Source organism: Pongo abelii, chromosome 8 (genome assembly GCF_028885655.2).
Source record: "Pongo abelii isolate AG06213 chromosome 8, NHGRI_mPonAbe1-v2.0_pri, whole genome shotgun sequence".
NCBI classification, from domain to species: Eukaryota; Metazoa; Chordata; class Mammalia; order Primates; family Hominidae; genus Pongo; species Pongo abelii.
In genome coordinates this window covers 68,246,839-68,269,006 of record NC_071993.2, presented here as the reverse complement: position 1 = coordinate 68,269,006, position 22,168 = coordinate 68,246,839, and the positions used below count along the sequence as shown (strand labels likewise).

The following is a 22,168-nucleotide window of genomic DNA, read 5'->3' as shown; positions in this document are numbered from 1 at the left end:
CTGTTTAGGTGTGTGAGCCACCTCTGCTGGGTACCCTCCTGACTAGGGACCTACTTTTTCACTTCACTCCCAACTCCCACTTGAGAGGCATTGTGGTCTAGCAGTTAAGAGTGCTGGCCTTAGCCAGGCTGCCGGGATCTGAATCCTGGTCTTGCCACTCACTAGTTCTGTGATTTGGGGTAAGTTTCTCTGGGTTTGTTTCCTCCTTGTAAGATGGTGGTAACAGTGGAACACATGTTGTGGTCATGATGAAGCCTATGTGACTTAATATATGGGATAGGGTCCAGCACAAAGCAGATGCTATAAATATATATTTATATATAACACAGATAGTGAATAGTTATATATAATGCACATATATGCTATATGATGTATAATGTATAATTTATATATTTGCACAATTATAAAAGTAAGTTTAACTGGCCCAGCAGGGGAGGGAACAGTAAACACACTATAATCTGATTTATTTCTGGGGAGATCCACCCTAGCCCCAGAGTAGAGATGAATCTTCCCTCTTGTCCATCTATTTCTTTCTTTCTTTTTTTTGAGACAGGGTCTCACTCTGTCACCTAGGCTGGAGTATAGTGGCGTGATCTTGGCTCACTGCAACCTCTGCCTCCTGGGTTCTGGTGATTCTCCCGCCTCAGCCTCCTGAGTAGGTGGGACTACAGGTGCACGCCACCATGCCCGGATAATTTTTGTATTTTTAGTAGGGACGGGGTTCCACCATGTTGGCCAAGATGATCTCGAACTCCTGGCCTCAAGTGATCCTCTGACCTCATCCTCCCAAAGTGCTGGGATTACAGACATGAGCCACCATGCCTGGCCTTGTCCATCTATTTTTTAAGTATTTCAACTTCTGCCACCTTCCCCCTGCTCTGTGAGTATTCCTAGCTCACTGATACTTGCCCGTTAATTGTGAACATCCATGTTATTGGAGGCCAGATCCTGTCTTAATCATGGAAACTTTTCATTCTCTGCTTTCTCTGTAGTCAATCAATGAGGATGGGGGAGGCACCTGTGGTCAGCTTGGCATGGTGCTGCCTGCTGTGGGGTTTACAGAAGTAGGATCAGACATAGCCCCTACCTTTAGAGAACTTTCAACGAAACTGGAAAATCAAAATGAACTCTCATGAAATATTTAAGAGCAACACTCACCTGGTTAAAGAGATTAGTCAGTTTATTCACTATCTTGTCACTATTTCCAAGGAATAGACTAGCAGTATCTAAAAGGATGAACTAGAGAAAAGGCAGAAGTGCTTTCTGACTTGGAGAGGGTTGAGACCAGTGCTGAAGGTCATGGTTTCACAAGAACTTAGCTATTACCTTGGGCCAGAAGGGAAGGGATCCAAGTAGGAATAAATTGGCCTATCTGTAGGAATAAGGGAAGTTCACATTTATCTGGGAATGACTGTGATCAGAGCACCCAACTAAATGTATGTCTAGGATCATTTATTCCTCCCAGCCAGCCTCTGGAATAGGTGGTATTAAACGGTTTTTTTGTAAAGGTAGGAGAGCTAGGGTTCTGTGATAATAAGTAATATTTTAAAGTATCATAGCCATTAAGTTTGCAGAGCTGAGAAATTTTTACCCAAGTAAGCATGACTCTAAAATCTTGTGCTCTTTTCACTTCTGTAAGAAAGGGACACTAGCTACTGTTTTTCTCATTTCAGTTTTGGATGAATTAAGCTAGAAAACATTTATATTTGACCCCTTTCGCCCCTCTCCCCCACCCCAATAAAAGCAAGAAATAACTGCCATTGGCCACCACATTCTCCTCTGGGACCAGTAGAGAAAACAGTGATATTATCAGCAAAAGCCTAATTACACTACCCAGGAAAAACAAGAAACCTCCCAAAGTCATGTCCAAGCCAAGCAAAGCTCTGGGAGAAATTTCTGGGACATTCAGCAAGAGCAACCTAAAAGGGCTTTTGAGCAGAAATTGAAGCCAAATAAAAATACTGCATGCTAGCCCTGGGCCCATAAACAGTATTGGAATTGCAGAGCTAGGGCATCATGCTTGGAGTGGTAGCCAAGCCAGGCTAGGCTCTGCTGTTGTAACAAATTAACCCTGAAATCTCAGTGGCTTAACACCACAAGGCTTCGTTTCTTGCTCACCTTATAGGCCCAGTGAGGGTTGGTGTTGAGGGAGCCTGGCTTCTTGTAGTGACTCAGGGATCTGGCTGGATGAAGGCTCTGGCATCTTGTGGCTGTACCATCTGGATCATGAGACCTCCAAGGTTGCATGGGAGGGGGAGTGAATTGAATAGTAACCCCCCACCCCCACAAATTTATGTCTACCTGGAACCTAAGAGTGTGACCTGATTTGGAAATAGATTCTTTGCAGATATAGTTACTTAAGGATCTCGAGATGAAATCATACTGGATTTAGAGTAGACCCTAGATCCAAAAACTGGTGACTTTGTAAGAGAAAGGAGGAGATCTAGATACAGAGACACACAGAGGGAAGAAGGCCATATGAAGACAGGAAGAGATTGGAGTGATGCTGTGGCAAGATGGTGAAGCTGGAGCCACCAGGAATTGGAAGAGCCAGGGAAAGATTCTCCCCTAGGGCCTTTGGAGGGGATGTGACCCTACTGACACCGGATTTTAGATTCCTTGTACCCATAAAAGTGAAAGAATAAATTTCTGTTGTTTTAAGTCGTTGCGTTTATTGTCATGGCTGTAGTAGCTAGTATGGGAGATCTGTACTGTGATGTGACTCACATCCCTTTTTTGCTATATTGACTAGAACTCAAACCGACTGTAAGGGAGAATGTCAAATGTTGCCATTTGTGTGCCCAGGAGAAGGAGAGTGAAACAGGATTTGGTGAACACATGTTCATCCTTGTACTTTGGGTACAGTACCAAGAGTAAGGGATAGAGACCTGGAATAGAGATCTCCCTGCTGATAGAGATGCTTTCAGGAGCCATCAGGGAGACCACAGGATCACTGCAGGTCAAAGCAGGACAGCAATAGCTGGAGGACATGGCTCTGAAGGTGAAAGTGAGCTATCCATAGTTGACATCAGAGTCCATAGAAATGCAAGAGGAGGGTCAAGCAAAAAAGCAGGAACCCACCCCAACAGACTGGGGATGACGTGCAGGTTCTGAGGCCAAACAAGAAGGCACAGGTACTAGGGCCAGTGGGGTCTCATTGCCCCTCACTGGGCAACTGCTCAGAGGTTGCTTGAGAGCAGGCGAGTCTCCCTGGCTCCCCTTCCTGGGAGTGTGTCAGGATAGTCTTTCTCATCTCTGTGTCTCCAGTTGCTAGCACTGTGTGGGTACCCAGCAAGTGTTGTTGTGTCCTGCCTTTCATCAGGGGTGTGTTTGAAACCATAGGCTATATGATAGCAATTTCAAGCTCAAACTTGCCATTACCTAAAGGAATAAGTCTTAACTCTTTAGTATGATTGGAACTTCCCCCTTGTTCCTGACAGAGCATGGTGATCTGTCTCGAGCCTCCATGCCTTTGCACCTGGCATCCTCTTTCTCCGAAGTGACCCAGTCTTCCTTTTCCACCTTGTGAGGGCTTGCCTTGATATCACTGTAGCAGAATCTTTCCTGATTGCCCCAGGTAGTCATACCTTTCCTCAATGACCTCCTCATTGGCCTTTGTATTTAACTTATATGATGCAGCAATATTGAAATCATTTCTTTATTTGTCTGTTTGCTCCACTTGACTGAATTTTGCATTTTTCATTCACCTCTTTGCCCCAGTGCCTGGCTCATAATAACCTCCGATACATTTTTGTCATAGAAGAAACATCATTTCTCCCAGGGACTCCTTTCAGACAGCTGCAGAAACAACCACTAGTAGTTCTCAGGAATGGAGATATTATGATTATTGATTAATTAATTGGTTATTGATTTATTATTCACCATGAGAAATATAGATGGGAGAAATAAATGAGGAAAAAGATCAAAATGGGTTAGAGTATACCGTTTGTGGAGAACAACAATAACAACAGCAAAAATTTCTGTATTGATTTAAGATTTATAAAGTGCTTTAATGTGAACATTATCTTATTTGTTCTCATTGTAACACAGTGAGGGAAGCGGGGCTATAACTGTAAATCTTTTTGCTGATACCCCCTCATGGATGATTCGATTCACGTGCAAACTAGTGAGCAAAGAAGAGAAGAGGAGAAGAAAGGAGGAAAAAAGAGGTTTAGGTAAGGGAAAGTTTCTTTATTTAATTTCTATTCTTTAATATTCATAACTAATTCTGCGAGGTCAATCTCACCACTCCCATTTTGCAGATGAGATCACAGAGGATTGAGGTGGTAACTTGTTTCAAATCCCCCAGCTGATGAGTAGTAGAGATTGGATTAACACCCAGGTTTTCTCTGTCTCTGAAGCCCTGGTCACCTGTTTGGCCCTGTGATGGGGAGAAGGTTCTGGCTGTGTCTTGGCTATCTCCTGCCTCTCCCTCTGTGGGGAATGTGTTTGAGGATCACAGCTACAGCTTTTTGGATACCCTTTCCTTCGTGAAGCATGTGAGACCCAACATTGCATCTCGGCAAGATTTAAAAGGAATTGTTGATGACCCGCTGAGGTATTTTCATTTTGTTCCTGGAAATGATTAATCTTGAGGCTTTGTGATGGCCTTTGTCACAAATAGCCTTCCTTAATCCATAATTTTCTCACTTTCCTTTAAGGTAATATTTTGTATTTAAGAAATAAAAACAAGCAAAATAATCCTGCTGTGAGGATATGAATGCAGTGTTTGTGTGTGTGTGTGTGTGTGTGTGTGTGTGTGTGTGTGATGCTGACCAAGGTCTAAATTCACCTGGAATGAATTAGAAAAACCACCTTTTTAAAATAAGCTCAGTTTGTCTTTTTTGCTAACTCTTATTTGTCAATCTCACCTCTTCATTTTATTATTATTTTTTCTTCTTCCTCTTTACCAGATGGGATGGAATATTTCTGTTTTGTTTTTTATGGGTGATTTTTCACCAACTTCTTCCACTTTATATTTAGTCACTTAACATCCTGTGAAGCAGAAAGGAGGCTGGTACTTTCAGCCTGAGGTCGGCCGGGATGCTGTGATTCCAGACAGAGAGATGTTTTTCCCTTGGGTTGGGAATGGCATGTTCTGAGCTCCTTTTGACTTCTAGTCCTCGCTGCTGGTGCAGTTCCAAGTAGAGTCAACGTAAAGTCAGGCACTTGTGAGAAGGAGACCGGGGCGAAACTGCAAGCAGATGCCCTTTGCTGACTGTTGAAGAAAGAGGATCTGGCTGAGAGACCCGCAACTTTTACTTGTTGAGAACCTTTAGCCAGCGCCGGCGTGCATGTGTTTTAGTTTTATTCTTTTTCCCTTGCCCCCAAAGCCGTGGAGTACCTGCTGTTGCTCTCATGCCTCTTGCCAACAGTGGCATCTGCTCAGTGTAGCCATCAAGAATTTGAATGTCAATATCTTTGCCTTGAAATGAATGGAAAAGTATTTGTCACTCAGCGGCAATCATTCTTCAAATAAAAGGTTAGCCAGACAGAGCCCTTAATCAAAGAGTCGGTCTTTTCTGTCAGCAGTGCCTTTTAAATAGCAATGATGAAGGCTGGCTGTCAGGGTAGGACTTGATGAGCGAGATGATTGATCTGCATAAATCATTTTCTTTTAACATTGTCAGTGAAGAGTAAATTGGTGGGACATTTTGGGTATTAGCTGTGTTGAAATTAATATGCAGTATCCTAGGTGTGTCCTCGATCACATAGTCCTCATAAAAGAAGGTAGAAATTAAAAGGAGGCTTTTAGGCATGCATTGTTCTAACAAGAAAGTTGCACCATTCTTACTGCTGTGGTCATCATCTTGCATGCTAAATTCGGAAGTTGAGTGTGTAGCACATTTTACAAGCTCCAAAAGGAATCTAGTTAATTTGGGAATTAGCTAGAGTCAGTAGCATTTAACAACCAGTAAATCTGTAAAGACTTACTGCTCAGAGGCAAAAAAAAAAAAAAAAGTCTGAGAATGGTTTCTGGTTTTATAGGATAGGGTATCTACTACCTAGCATGCTATTGTAGAAATAGCCTCAGCTTTAGATGAGGCTTAGGCTTGAATCCACATGCCATCCCTCCAAAGTGAGTCTCCTTGACCATGATGTAAGTATTAACATTTTTGAGTCTGTTTCTTTGTCTCTAAAAATGGGATTTCATTAGTTACCTTGGGTGGGTTTGCTTTTGGTATTAAACAGAGCAATCTAGGTGAAAGCACCAGGCACATTACCTGGGACATGGTGAGCAAGTGCTCAATAAATGTTCATCTCTTCCCTTTCTTTCAATCAGGCGAAATGCCCCAAACCAGCCAAGATGTCAAGATTAAGGATATGCCCTCATGGTCAAAATAAATAATACGTTGCCTGGTTTGGGTCATTCTGTATTTGCTGGAATATCTTATGTCCATTTTTATGTCAAAAACATATTTCAGCAGGGCAGAAGGAATACCTAATTTCTGAATACTGAAAATAGGGAATGAGGTGGAAGGAATGGGAGAGAAATGTGGCCAGGGACACTTGGTTTTTCTTACCATTACACTCTAGATTATGTATCTGGGTTCATATGATTAAACTCTGGAGTGAACAAGTGAAACCAATGCAATATAGTGTTGGGATTAAAAGTAGGACTGGTGGAGCCAGATGGCTCAGTTCAGATCCCAGATCTTCCACTTAATGGCTATGTGACTGCAGGTAAGAGCTAATTGCCTCCCTGAGCTTGTTTCCGCACCTATAAAATGGAGATAGTAATAGGGTTATCTTACAGTGTTGTTAGGATGATTGAATTAGTATATACAGAACAAAGCATGTAAAAGAGTACCTGGTACGCACATGTTAACCATGATTACTATGAATGGTTAGTTGGTTAAGAAAGGTAGATAATGCTGGCTGGGTGCGGTGGCTCATGCCTGTAATTCCAGCACTTTGGGAGGCCGAGGCGGGCGGATCACGAGGTCAGGAGATTGAGATCATCCTGGCTAACATGGTGAAATCCCGTCTCTACTAAAAATACAAAAAATTAGCCGGGCGTGGTGGCAGGCGCCTGTAGTCCCAGCTACTCAGGAGGCTGAGGGAGGAGAATGGCGTGAACCCGGGAGGCGGAGCTTGCAGTGAGCAGAGATTGCGCCACGGCACTCCAGCCTGGCGACAGAGCGAGACCCCATCTCAGAAAAGAAAGAAAGAAAGAAAGGTAGATAATGCTGAAATTCAAGTGGGTAAAAAGTCTCAAAGGAAGAAACATATTTAGATATAGAAATGCATGATAATGGTATACTGGAGTGAAATACTTGTTTCATTTTGGAGGAACTTGCTTGCTGGAGGAATTTTGAGCTAGAATGATTCTAAAAACATCCATATTGTAGCAAATAGGTTTTGTAGGGTCTTCGGGTAGATAGCCTTTACTTGCTGTGTTGAATGTGAAGGTTAAAGGAACACAGTCTTCTCTAGCCAGATTCTCCATGCGCCTTCTGCAATGGTAGAGTCCACGTCAATCGCTGCTTGTGGGCGTGTGGCATGGACGCGCAGGAGCCTCTCTAACATGTATGTGGCATGCAACTGTGTGGATTCCCGGAGATTATTGGAGATTTGCATTCTCTCCATTCTTAGAGATGTGCATTTGTTTTCCTCAACTCGCTTTTAGCTCAGCTGATTGGTTGTATGTGAGCTTTGTGCTCCTCTCCTTTCCTGTCTTCTGAATTTATGCTATTTTGAACTTTTGGTCTCCTTCTGCATAATGAGAGAAGTTGGCAGAAGACAATTCCAGATAAACCTTCACCAAAACCAATGGTTCTGTGGAAGTCCTTGAAGGGGTGTGGAGGCAGCAAAGCTCTCCCAATTCCCAGGTGAGCTCAGGGTGGAGATGTAAGACCTTGCCAGTCTCCACCCTATGGTAATGCCACACTGAACACAGAGCATGGTCACCAGACTGCTTTTGAGAAGAGACCGTGAAGCTGTCCTCCTGCAGGGGCATGATGGCTATATTTGAGAATTTCTGGAAAACATTCTCTGCTGCTCTGGCTTGCAATGCTCTTGGGCTACAGGAGTGGTAAAATTGTGCTGTTAGATTCGTTCCTGATTCCATCCTTATTAGATAAAGCATAGGCTGTGTTATCTAACTGGCTACTTAATGCGGTCCACATTGGGTGTGATATTCTGCTCAAGATTAATTTCGGGTAATGAAGATCTGAAACAAGGTATTTAAGAGCCCCTCTAATGTTTCATTTATAGCAATCTATCAAAACGATAGATATTTAGCCTCTTTATTGGATATGAAACATTAACTTAAAGCCAGTGCTGCTTTCTGTGTTAAATACCAGTACCCCTGCCTTCGATTTTATCAAACATTGTGAAAAATCTGCCACCACCTCCTGGAGAACACCTGTCATGGACTTAGCCTTAAATTATGATTCTCTGGCACCTTGGACAACTGACCAACCCTAGCTTGGACCCTGCTTGGGCCTTTTCACATAATGAGTAGAATTCACAAACAAATATTTATTGGGCACATGCTGTGTTCAAGGCCCACTAGACATTGTGAGGGGGACACAAAGTGGACTCAATTTCACTGCATGCGATATGCTGGAAAAGAGATATCTTAGCCCAAGGGGCAGCCTCATTACTCCCAAGTTGGTTATTACATTTTTCAGTTATGAGCAGATGAGGCCTAGAAAAATCTGGGCTGCTTCTCCTCATAACAACTTCCCATTTGGGGCGGTATGAAAAGTGTGGGTTTCCGTCAATTCCGATGAGTAGGTGGAGTCCATTGCTCAGCCTTTAGGTGCTCCCCATTGTCCAGGAGCCAACAGTTGGGTATTTGGGGCTCCAGAACAAATATCCAGGCATCTAAATGGTATCTAGCTAATATTTATTGATGCATTTTTCAAAGGAAAAATGAGCAATTTCCACTTTTCATTTTCAAGCTTAATACTCATGACTGTCCAGTGTTATCCTTACCCCTCTCTAGTTTTCTTCTCTTTACTGTTTTTATTGTTCATTGGAAATATGTTGGTTTAGTACCAATTGTGTGCTGTTTTCCTATATGGAATATATTCTTTCTGATTTTTTTCTGATTCAAATGGTATCTATTCTTCAGGGCCTGGCTGAAGACCCGTGTCTTCCTGACCATATTCTCTGTGCAGTTTTTCTTCTTTCCAGGAAGAATTTTGTTTTTCTTCTCTGAATTCATAAACATCAAGGTTTGAATATGCATCCAATGCTTGAACATAGATGGTGGTTCTCTAGATATTTTTTTCTATGTGTAATTCATTTTCCTTTTAGGTTACAACATCTTTAAGAATAGGGACCTATGCTTAATATCTCTTCCATAGCACACACACTACTTTTGGGCACACAGGTTGTACTAAAAGCCTAGTGACTTGACCTGGTCCACAAGGATGAATCCTAAATGGACTTGGCAGTAATTTTGTGTAAGAAAAGGCAGAGGAATCATACAATTGATTTTACAGTGTGTCACTCTCAGTGTAGTGTTTATGACCACGTTGGGGAATGTGAATGAAACCCCCACTAGATTTGTCTGTGCTGTCCCCAAGGACTTAACCACCAGGTTGCTGTTTGCAGCTCTCTCTGATAGTACATTGGGGTCTATAGACTTGAGTGTCTCTATCTTTTCTGGCTCTTCCGCATGCTTGGTGGTGGTTCGATATTCTGTTTTGTACTTCTTTGATACCGTCTCTGGGGTCCCCTTAATTGGGACACCTTAATCAGGGAGCCCCTGCTGCCTGGGCTGGGGGCTGAAGTCCTGCTGCTTTCCCTTCCCATTGTCAGGATTCCTGGGTGTTTCCTGGGTTGGAGACATCAGCCTGGCAGCATAGCCTGTGCTTTCCCCATTACCTGATCACGCTTCATCGGTGAAACGGTATGTTTCACCGAAGGCTTTTCTCAGGAGGTGCCTGAATCTTATTTGGCCAGAAATCTTTTTGGCAGTTGGTGAACTTGGTTGGATTCCAGTCTGTCCCTTTCATTGTCAGGACATACCCACAGTAAGGATTTGTGTGCCAGGCCTGTCATTTCTCTGTCTCCTCCAGACTCCCCGCCCTCGTGATACTGTTGCCAAAATCAAGGGCCCAACCCCTTGACCCTTAAACATCTTTGCCTTTTAAATTTTATAAACAATACTGGAATAAAACATTTTTATTATAACAGATACAAGTAATAGAGATGTTGTAGCAAAGTCTGAAGGTCTCTGTTTTAAGTAGTGTGTAATAGAAAACCAAAATAACGGGTGGGCGAGGTGGCTTGCGCCTGTAATCCCAGCACTTTGGGAGACCGAAGAGGGTGGATCACGAGGTCAAGAGATCGAGACCATCCTGGCTAACATGGTGAAATCCCATTTCTACTAAAAATACAAAAAATTAGCCGGGCATGGTGGTGGGCACCTGTAGTCCCAGCTACTTGGGAGGCTGAGGCATGAGAATTGCGTGAACCCAGGAGGAGGAGCTTGCAGTGAGCTGAGATTGCGCCACTGCACTCCAGCCTGGGCGACAGAGTGAGACTGCGTCTCAAAAAAAACCAAAAATTAGCTGGGCGTGGTGGTGGGTGCATGTAATCCTAGCTACTTGGGAGGCTGAAGCAGGAGAATTGCTTGAACCCAGGAGGTGGAGGTTGCAGTGAACTGAGATTGTGCCACCGCACTCCAGCCTGGCAACAGAGCGAGACTCTGTCTCAGAAACAAGAAAATCAAAATAACAGTGGCTTAAAATGGGAGTTTTAGTTTCTTTTACAAAAAGGAGCAGATTCAGCTTCTTGTATTAGCTTCTTGAGGTCAACAGAGACAAGGCTTCTCCTGTCTTTCTGTATCAACATCCTTAGCTGTGGCTTTCATTTTCTAAGATACTTCATGACATAAGGTAACTGCTGGAGTTCCAGTCATATCATCCAAGTGTTAAGCAGGAAGGAAGAAGAAGGGGAGAGGAAAAGAAAAAGCACATGCTAGCTAGTTGTCCATCCCATTTTTATGTAAGGGACTAATTTGTTTACAGTGCTAAGCACTAGCCAGTCATGTGCTAAAGCCAGCTCACCCTGGGTTATGAATGCCAATTGTTACATTCGCCAGAGTTTTTGCAAGCGGATTGACTTGAGTTTGGTAGCTTGAAATTGGCCATAGTTTTTACACAAGAGAAAATGGTGTAAGAGAGAGCTGTTTGTTAACCATTTACAAGACACAGCTGTTCCTGGCTGTAGGACAGGTGAGGAAATGTAATTTTTAACCTGGTGCATTGCCACACAGAATAAAATCACAGTCCTTTTACTAAAGAAGAAGGGAAAGTGATAATGAATAAGAAAACACTCTGCTACATTCTCCCCACTTTGTATTCCATAGACTGGATCTGCTTCCCCTATTTAGGTTGTTAACTCTTGTCTCCTTTTCAAGTTATGCAACAGTCAACATAGTTTTACATTTGTGTTTCTGCACATGAACCAGCATTTGTGGACAATAGCTTCTTTGAGGTAGATTTGCTAGGTCAAAGGGTATGTGCCCTCTGCTTAACTCTTTATAAAGAACACTCACCAGATGTCTGGTCTGTTTCCTCCTAATGTAGCGTAGTGGTGATGAGCATGGATTTTGGAATCACACATACAGGGTGTGAACACTCATTCAGACACTTCTAGCTGTGTGACTTTGGCCAACTTACTTAACCTCTGTAAGTGTCAGTGTTTTTTTCCATGTAAAATGGGAGTGGGGGATACCATCTGCCCCTGTAGGGTTTTGTGACGATGAAATGAGATTGTGACTACATAGCACTTACAGCAGAGCCTGGCAGGTTGTAAACCCACAGTAAATAGTTAGCAGGGGCTTCTGCTCATGGAAAGATACACATGTGTGCAACATACAGTGAGAAGAATGAAAACATGAAACTGGGCCTTGAACATTACATGTAGGGTCGATATGAGTTGTAGAGATGACCAGATTCAGATAGGAAAGCAATGGATGTTTAATGTTCAAACTGGAAAATTATTCATTTCACTGCCCCTAGGGGTAGGTGCGTAAGCTAATTGATGGTTAGAAAAATCCCAGAGTAAACCAGGAATGTCTAATTCATAAGTGTATCTTACAAATATATTTAAAATCATCTTTATGACAATTCAGTTATGCTTCTTTAGCATATCAGATCCTTAATTGTGGAACTTGACAGAAATCAACATAAATGTTCTTTTTCTCTCCCAACTATATTGAACATTGCACAGATGTGTAGTTAAGTATTTATCATGAACATGCAAATATTGATGTCCCCAAGGCCCATTCTTTGATTTTCAAACTGCTGTTGCTATATTTGGATGTTGATTAATACGGGTCTTTGCTCTGACACACAGCATGTCTGATTTCAGGACCTCTGAAAACAGCATAGAGAAGAAAAGAGAAGCTGAGGCTTGATATTCATAGGGATGGACAATAATTGAAGACGCGAATCGCTTTGGGAAAATGGCAGCAGGCAACCAAATATATGAGATGGTTAAGGATATGCCTAGCACAGAACTTTGAGCAGGTAGATTTTCAGTATATCTTTGCTCACTTAAAGAGGCAGAAGCTATGGAGAAGAAACAATCACAATGAAAGAATTATTTTAACACTAGTCTAGAACAAGATTTCTTAATCTTGGCCCTATTGACATTTTTGGCTGAATAATTCTGTGTTGTGGGGGCCATCCTGTGCATTGTAGGGTGTTGAGCCACATCCTTGGCTACCCACTAGGTGCCAGTTGCATGGCCCTCCTCAAGTTATGATCACAAAAAATGTCTCCAGACCTTGCTAAATGTCTCTGAGTGGAGGGCAGATTCACTCCCAGTTGAGAACTACTGATCTAGAAGAAAGGAAAATTAGATTATATAAAGTAAACAACAATTACATGCTAGACATTTAACCCATTGAGTCCTTGCAACAAGCCTGAATTGCAGATGTTGCTAAAATTATTTTTGTGGAAAGAGAGGTGGGATTCCAAGAAGCTAAGAACATGACCCCAGGTGGGACAGATGGGATCTGAGTCCAAATGTGATGTTCTTTTCCTTGTATTCCTCTCCTTCCTAACTGTATGACGTAAACGTAAAGTATCACAAGAGCTTATGCTGCTCCTCTTCTTGGTACCAAGCTCGGCCTTCACTCTCTTATGAAAACCAAAAGCAGTTTTCAAAGAATCATGGACAACTTATATTTGGGTGATTGATCTGATTTGGCATATGTTTTGTGGAGAACGTGAACCAGTCTATTCCCCAGTGGAGGGCTGTTGATAAACAAAGAGATATGTAGTCTTCTTAGCATTTCAAGGGCTAGGAGTCTCCAGAGAAAACTCAAACCAGGTCCAAGCGGAGTTACTTTGAGACAAGCTATCTAAGAACTGCAATATCCTCTGTGGGGAAGGTGGCTTTTGTTGTAATGGTTCTTGCAAATATTTCTTAAACCAAATGGGGTTTTCTTCTGGGGAACACTGAGATCAACTGTTTGCCTATTTGATCCTCTTGCAGTTAATGTAACAGGTTTAAAACTCTGGTATCAGCAGAAGGGGCTTCATTCTGAGCTATGGCGGCTAATTCTGTGCAGTGCAGTGTGGGGACAGAGCATCCCACTTTCCACTGTTTGGTGAGGCACTGGCCCTTAGAGGAGAGTTTTTGGGTATGCAGCTAATTGTTCTAATTATGTAGTAGTAAAAATTATACCCTCCTGTAGCCGCATGTGAATAGTGCACTAGAGTGCTTTCTTAAAAGAGTTGGGGTGGGGTTGGGAGGGTCAGGAAATGAAGGGATAAAATTATTGTTAATTCCACCCCCTTGTTATACCATCAAGAGAATATAAACCAATAAAAGAACTAAATGTTGGCAATCCATAAAATTCCCTAAGCAGTAATAAAGAAAAACTGAAACTATATTGATATACAACCAAACAAGGAAATTATCATTATTTTTTAATAAAGCCATTTATCATCAATAAATACCAAGGGGAATAGGAAAAATTACAAGCACAACAATGCCATCTTCCATAATTATACCTATTAACAATTTAAAGCATAATTGTGTGAGGGAGAAAAACTTTTAGGAAAGCTTTGTGCTGTTTTCTCCACAGAAAAGTCAAATTCTCACACTCCCAGATATTCAGGATTTTCTAAACATTTCAGAATGATTGGTTATGCTTGTCCCAACTTACAGTAGCTTATTTCCTAAGGATCTTTCTAATAATTCAGGCCCTTCTGGCCTCTCCATTACCAGGTTTGTCATCAGCCCTGGAGAGATGGCTGGGATTCAGGAAAAAGGTATATATGGTAATGATCTGACTACTTCCTAAATGTCGCTGGTCAAGAGGACTTTGTTTACTGACAAGTTGATTTTGGGATTCCAGGATCTTTTTTTTTTTTTTTTTTTTTTTTTTTTTTGAGACGGAGTCTCGCTCTGTTGCCCAGGCTGGAGTGCGGTGGCGCTATTTCGGCTCACTGCAAGCTCCGCCTCCCAGGTTCATGCCATTCTCCTGCCTCAGCCTCCTGAGTAGCTGGGACTACAGGCGCCCGCCACCACGCCCAGCTAATTTTTTGTATTTTTAGTAGAGATGGCGTTTCACCGTGTTAGCCAGGATGGTCTCCATCTCCTGACCTCGTGATCCCCCTGCCTCGGCCTCCCAAAGTGCTGCGGGCATGAGCCACTGCACCCGGCCCCAGGATCTTACTTATTTTATCTGAACTAACCCCAGTTGAGCAGGTGCTATTGCCTAAATGACTATGTTCCAGGCCTTGGGGTTACAGAAAGAAATGAGGTACTGGTGTTTTTTTGTTTGTTTGTTTGTTTGAGATGGAGTCTCACTCTGTCACCCAGGCTGGAGTGCAGTGGTGCGATCTTGGCTAACTGCAACCTCCGCCTCCCGGGTTCAAGTGATTCCCCTGCCTCAGCCTCCTGAGTAGCTGGGATTACAGGTGCGTGCCACCATGCCTGGCTAATTTTTGTATTTTTAGTAGAGACGGGGTTTCACCATGATGGCCAGGCTGGTCTTGATCTCCTGACCTTGTGATCCACCCACCTTGGCCTCCCAAAGTGCTGGGATTACAGGTGTGAGCCACCGTGCCCGGCTGGTGTATTTTTTTTAACCATTGAACACTTTACATTCCCAAAGGGAAACAGACCTGTATGCCTGCAGTGGCGAACAGCAGGGTGATTTAAGAGTATGCCTCAGAGCCCACCAGCCAGCCTGGGGTCATAGCCCTGCTCTGCAGCTTATCACTTATGGGACCTTGTACAAATTAATTAATGTTCATATGCCTCTGTGTCCTTATCCACAAAAGAAAAAATAGTAATAATACCTGCTTGTAGGGTGTTATGAGGACTAAATGAGTTGATATATGAAAAGTGCTTAAAAAACTGCCTGGTACCTGGTGAGTGCTATGTAAGTTAGCAGTTATTTAACCTGACAGGGTGAAGTCCTGTGACTTGGTACTTTGGTTCTGGTATGATAGCAGCGGTTGGGGTATTTTGATAGTTTGGGTCTGGTGCAATAGCAAGCTGGTGGTCACGGAAGGCTCTGTGGACAAGAGAATGACTGTCCTGAGTCTTAAAGGGTGAGAATAATAGGAGAGAGTATTCCACACAGGGGAAACCACAGGAGCAAAGGGGATAGCATTCAGAAACAGTATGATGTGCCTGGCTCTTTATAAGCTATATTCCATCTTCTTAGAGCCTGACACAATTGAGCTGGTGGCAGAGAGAGAGGAGGCTGCAGTAGCTGGCAGAGTCTGGACACAGAGGCTTGAGTTTTTCTTGAGGACAGGAGGGCCCTGTTGAAGAATATTCACTGTGAAGGTGATGGTTAGTCAGATTTCCAGTCTAGATCCATTAGGAAAGCAGTGTACTGGGTTGCTCTAACAAGTGAGAGGGGAGCCAAAGGGAAGGGTTAGGGGCAACTTTTGGAATTTTTATGATTCAGACTTCTACCCAGTAGGGAAATGTTTCAGCACGGTTATGCATGTTTGTTGGAAATGAACACCTGGACTGATTGATTCTCAGTTTAATTGTGGTAGTCATTAGTGCTGTTTGGCAAATATCCCAGTTCTCCACTTTCAGGCACATGTATAAACAAATGGTAGGATTGTATTTTCTGGTCCCCTTGTGTGAATGGGGTCACATGAGTAGTTCTGGTCCAGGAGTTGTAAGAAAAGTGATATGTTACTTTGTAATCATATCACTGAGTTGTTGCTGAAAGATCTTTCAGAGCTTGCTCTTTTCCCTCTGTCACAGTGACTAGTATCGTTCCAGATAGAGTTGGCTCCATCAGCTGGGTCCCGCAGTACAGATGACATGGAGCAGAACTCCCAGCTGACTCTTGACGAACATGGAGCAGGAGTGAGAAATAAACCGTTATGGTTTTTAAGCCAGGGGTCAGCACACTTTTTCTATAAAGGGCCAGATAGAAAATATTTTAGGCTTTTAGTTTATGGACCATACAGTCTCTGTCACAACTCCTCAACTCTGTCCCCATAGTGGGAAAACGGCCATAGGAAATATGTGCACACATGAGCATGGCTATATTCCAATCAACTTTTATTTACACAAACAGGCAGCAGGCTACAGTTGACCAGCAGGCTGACTCCTACTTAAAGCACTATGGTTTGGGGGCTATTTGTTACCACCACATAATCAAGCTCTTCCTGACTGATACTTTGCCCAACTAGCTTTTCTTTTTAAATACAGGTAAAATTTACATAGAGTGAAATGCACAGATCTTATGTGTGTTATTCAATGATGTTTATAAATGATGCTATGTGATGTTTAATAAATATATACATATTAAGTATATGCTTTATTATGTATCATAAAACTATTCCATTTTATGAATATAGAATTCATTTTCTTGTTGATGGAAATTTGGACTATTTATAGCTTTTGGTCATTATGGATAAAACTATGAGCATTCATGTGAAAATCTGTGTAGATCTAGATTTTTATTTCTCTTGGATAAATAGCTAGGAGTATAACTGCCAGATCCTGGAGGGAGTGGGTAAATGTAGGTTTAAATTTATGAAAACTGGCAAACAGCTTTTCATTGTGATTGTACCATTTATACTTCCACCAGGAATGTTTGAGAGTTCTAACTACTCTACATCCTCTCTAACAGTTAGTGTTGTCAGACTTTTGACTATATTTATTCTATTAGGTATGAAATGGTATCTCACTGTGGTTTTGCTCTGTGTCTTCCTGATCACTAATGATGCTGAATGTATTTTCATGAATTTACTGCTCTTTGTATATCAACTTTTGTAAACAGACTGTTCAAGTATTTTGACTACTTAAAAAATTGATTTCTGGTCATAAGTCCTTTGTCAGATACCTATATATCTACATCCTGTGTCTATATTTATTTATTTCAAATTTTTCTTCCAGTTTTTGAGTTGCCCTTTCACTTCTTAAATGGTGCCTTTGGATAAGCAGAGGTTTTATTTTGATAAATACCTATTTATCATTTTTTTTTTGTTAATGCTTTCTGTATCCTAAGAAATCTTTGCCTTCCTTGGGGTTTGAAATATTCTCTATTTCCTTTTATTAGCTTGAGTTTTGGCTTTCTGTTTAGGTCTTTGATCCATGTTGAATTAATTCTCGTGTAGGAGAGTTAAGAATTGGGATTCTGGCTGGGCGCGGTGGCTCACACCTGTAATCCCAGCCCTTTGGGATATTGAGGCAGGTGGATCACGAGGTCAGGAGTTCGAGACCAGCCTGACCAACATGGTGAAACCCTGTCTCTACTAAAAATACAAAAATTAGCTGGGCATGGTGGTGCATGCCTGTAATCCCAGTTACTCAGAAGGCTGAGGCAGGAGAATTGCTTGAACCTGGGAGGTGGAGTTGCAGTGAGCCAAGATTGCACCACTGCACTCCAGCATGGGCAACAGAGCAAGACTCCATCTCAAAAATAAATAAATAAAATAAAATAAAAGAAGAAAAAGAAAAATAATTGAGAGTCTATGTGTATGTCTAGTTGTTTCAGCCCCATTTATTATTTTCAACTATACTTCCCCCATTCAATTATTTTGGAAACTTTATCAAAAATCAGTTGGCCATGAATGTGTGGGTCTATTATTGTGTTATCTGCTCTGTTCCATTGACCTATTTTTCTACCTTTATGCAATTACCACACTGTCTTGACTACTGTAGCTTTATAGTAAGGATTTAAATTAAGGAGTATGAGTCCTCCAAATTTGTATTTCTTTTGAAGCATCTTTCGCCTGTTCTTTGGGTTTCCATATAAATTGAAGTCCTTTGGGTTTCCATATAAATTGAGAACCACCCTGTCAATTAAAAAAGCCTGTGGGGTTTTTATTGGGATTGTATTGACTCTATGAATTTGTGGAATGTTGATATCTTAAGTCTTTCAATCCATAAATGTATTACATCTTTCCAGGTATTCAGGTGTTTTGTGTTTTTTTAGTGGAGGTCTTGTACAACTTTAGTTACTTTTATTATTACTTTGTTTTTGATGCTACTATAAATTGAATTAAAAAATCATTTTCCAGTTCTTTGCTTCTAGTACATAGCAATATTGATTTTTGTATATTAACTTTGTATCTAGCAACCTTGCTAAAGTCACTTACTACTTCTAGTATTTGGTTTTTAAATTCATCAGGAGGTTTTGTGTAAGCTATTACATTGTCTAGAAATAAAAAGTTTACTTCTTACTTCACAATTTTATGTATTTTTTTCTTGTTCTTGTCTTATTGCGCTGGCCAGAGGTTCCAGTACAAGGATGAACAGAAGAGGTGAGAACAGACATCTTTGCCTCATTCTTAGTATTAGAAGGAAGGTTTTTACTATTTTATCATATGTATTATCTTTGGTGTAGAAGTTCTTACATGCCTTTTATCAACTTGAGGAAGTTCCCTTATATTCCTAGTTTATCATGAACGGGTATTGACTTTTTCTGATGCTTTTCAGCTTCTATTGATTATATGGGTTTTCTCCTTTGTTCTGTTATTAATAATATGGTAAAAGCAATTTGTTGATTTTCAAATGTTAAACTCACCTTGCAGTACTCAGATGAGCATCACTTGGTCATCATATGTTATCCTTTTTGTATATTTCTGGATACAATTTGATAATTATTATTATTATTATTTTTTGAGATAGAGTTTCACTTTTGTCTCCCAGGCTGGAGTGCAGTGGCGTGATCTCGGCTCACTGCAACCTCTGCCTCCCAGGTTCAAGCGATTCTCCTGCCTCAGCCTCCCAGTTAGCTGAGATTACAAGCGCCCACCACCAAGCCTGGCTAATTATAGTATTTTTAGTAGAGATGGGGTTTTGCCATGTTGGCCAGGCTTCTCTTGACCTCAGGTGATCCACCCGCCTCAGCCTCCCAAAGTGCTGGGATTACAGGCATGAGCCACTGTGCCCAGTCAATTTGATAATATTTTGTTAAGGATTTTTTAGTCTATGTTCATGATAAAAAATTGTAGTAATTTTCTTTTCTTGTAATATTTTTGTAAGATTTAGGGATAAGGGTTATCTACTGGCCTCAAGATGAATTGGAAAGTGTTCCTTCCTCCTCTGTGCTCTGAAAGAGTTTGTGTAATTTTGTTTTTTTTTTCTTAAGTTTTTGATAGAATTCACCAATGAAACCCTTTGGGCCTGTCAGTTTTCTTTGTAGAAGGTTTTAAAAATTATTATAACTTTAATTTCTTTAATAAATATAGGGTGACTGAAATTTTCTATTTCTTCTTGTGTCAGTTTTGTTAAGTTAATTTTTCAAGGAATTTGTTTACCTAAATTTTTGAATTTATTGGCATAGAATTATTTATAGTGTTACCATATTATCTTTTTAATATCTGTAGGCTCTGCCATGATACCATTTTTCATTTCTGAATTATTTTAGAATTTTTCTCTTAACTAATCTTGCTAGGGGGTTGACAATATTTTTAGCAGCTTTATTTGAGGTACAATTTGCATTACATAAAATTATATTAAGCATGTTCTTCAGTGATTTTTTTAAAATAAAATCATATAGCTATACAACTATTACCACAATCCAATATTAGAATATTTCTATCACCCTTGAAATCCCTTATGTCCATTTGCTGTCACTCTCTGTTCCTACCCCCAACTCTAGATAACCAAAACAAGTTACTGTTACAATTGATTTGCTTTTTCTAGACATTCCATACAAATGAAATAATACAATATATGGTCTTGTGTGTCTGGCTTCTTTCATTTAGCATAATGGTTTTGAGATTCATTCATTTTGTGGCATGTATCAGTATTCTGTTCATTTTTACTGCTCCATAGTGTTTTATTGCATGGATATAGCACATTTAGTTTGTTCATTTGCCAGTTGATGATGAACAATGCTGCCATAAATATTCACATATAAGTCTTGTGTTGACATATATTTCACTTCATTTGGATACATACCTTTGAGTCAAATTGCTGCTAGACTGAATTCTAAAATGAGTGCATCTTACATTTATGCCATCAGTATATGAAGATTCCAATTTCTCTACATCCCCCCAACATTTGTTAGTGAGTATATATTTTTATTTTAGCCATTCTAGTGCATGTGACAGTGTATTTCATTGTAGTTTTAATTTGCATTTTTCTAATGACTAATAATATAGAACATTTCCATGTGCTAATTGGCTACCCATATATCTTTTTTTCAAAAAACATTCAAATCCTTTGCCCCTTTTAAAAATTGAATTGTCTTTTTATTACTGAGTTACAAGTGTTCCTTGCATTTTTGTGTATACAATTCCTTTATAAAGTACAGTATATAATTTGTAAATATTTTCTCCCAGCCTGTGGGTTATCTTTTCATTTTTTTATGGTATGTTTTGAAATGCAAAAGTTTTTAATATTGACAAAGTCCAACTTATCCATTTTTTGCTTTTATAGATAATGCTTTTGGTGTTACATATAAGAAATCTCTGCTGAGGTCATGAAGATTTCTCTCCTAGGTTTATCAATATTATTAATATTTCAAAAGAACCAGCTTTTGCCTTTGTTAATTTTCTCTATTGTTAGTCCAATTTTTATTTCATTGATTTTTCTTCTTTTTACTTACTTTGCTATTTTTCTAGCTTGTTAATATGGAAACTTGTGATTTTAAGCTTTTCATATTTTCTAATATAAGCATTTAAAGCTATAATTTTTTCTCTTAACTATAATTTGCGCTGCGTCCATGGATTATGCTATGTTGTGTTTTTATTAATGTAACATTAAAAATGTTTTAAACATTTTCTTGTGATTTCTTTTTACATCCCTGATGTTTTAGAAGTGTATAGTTTAATTTTCAATTATATGTGTTTTCTAGATATCTTTTTTGTCAAGTTCTGACTTTATTCTGTTGTTGACCCTGATCTGAGTACTATATACATTACATGTTTTGAAGCATCACTATGTGCTCCATGAATATGTAAAATGGTTGTCAATTAAAAAAATTTAAAAAGAATTTAATTTAGATATTTATTAGGACTTATTTTAATTATCATTATGGCATATGGTCTATGTTCATGAATACATCTTGTGTACTTGAAAATGTTCATTGTGCAGTTTTTGGATATAGTGTTCTAAAAATATCAATTAGATTAATTTATTCAGTAGTGTGTCCACATCTACAGTATCTGTACTGGATTTTGTTTTATTAAGAGTTTCTGTGAGTTCTGAGAGAGGCATGTTTATTCTTTATCCACAGGCATGTTTATTCTTTAACCACAATTGTGGATTTATCAATTTTTTCTTTTACTTCTGTCTAGTTTTTGTGTCATCTGTTTTCAAACTTTGTATTTAAGTGCACACATATTTATGATTTGTATGTCTTCCTGATTATCATCATGAAACACCATGTTTAAACCTCTGATCGTAGTCTCTGCCTTGAAGCTTACTTTGTCCAATATCAGTGTAGCCATACCACTTTTTTATGTGTACTTTTTTTGCAGAATATATATATTTTTTATCCTATTACTTTCAACCTAATTTGGTATTTATATTTTAAATGCATCCTTGTTGATTGCATTTAGTTGGATCTTGGTGTTTTATTCAGTCGGATAATCTTTTTCTTTTTTTTTTTTCTTTTGAAACGGAATCTTGCTCTGTCACCCAGGCTGGAGTGCAGTGGTGCAATCTTGGCTCACTGCAACCTCCGCCTCCCGGGTTCAAGTGATTCTTCAAGTGAATTTTTCATTTCAAATATTTTACCTTTCAATTACAG

At 40.1% G+C, this 22,168-nt stretch overlaps 1 protein-coding gene across 1 annotated transcript in view; it reads left to right on the top strand.

The window, feature by feature from the left end:
* Positions 1 to 22,168, top strand: part of LRMDA (leucine rich melanocyte differentiation associated) — a 1,127,800-nt gene that overhangs the window by 337,482 nt on the left and 768,150 nt on the right. The window lies entirely within an intron of this gene.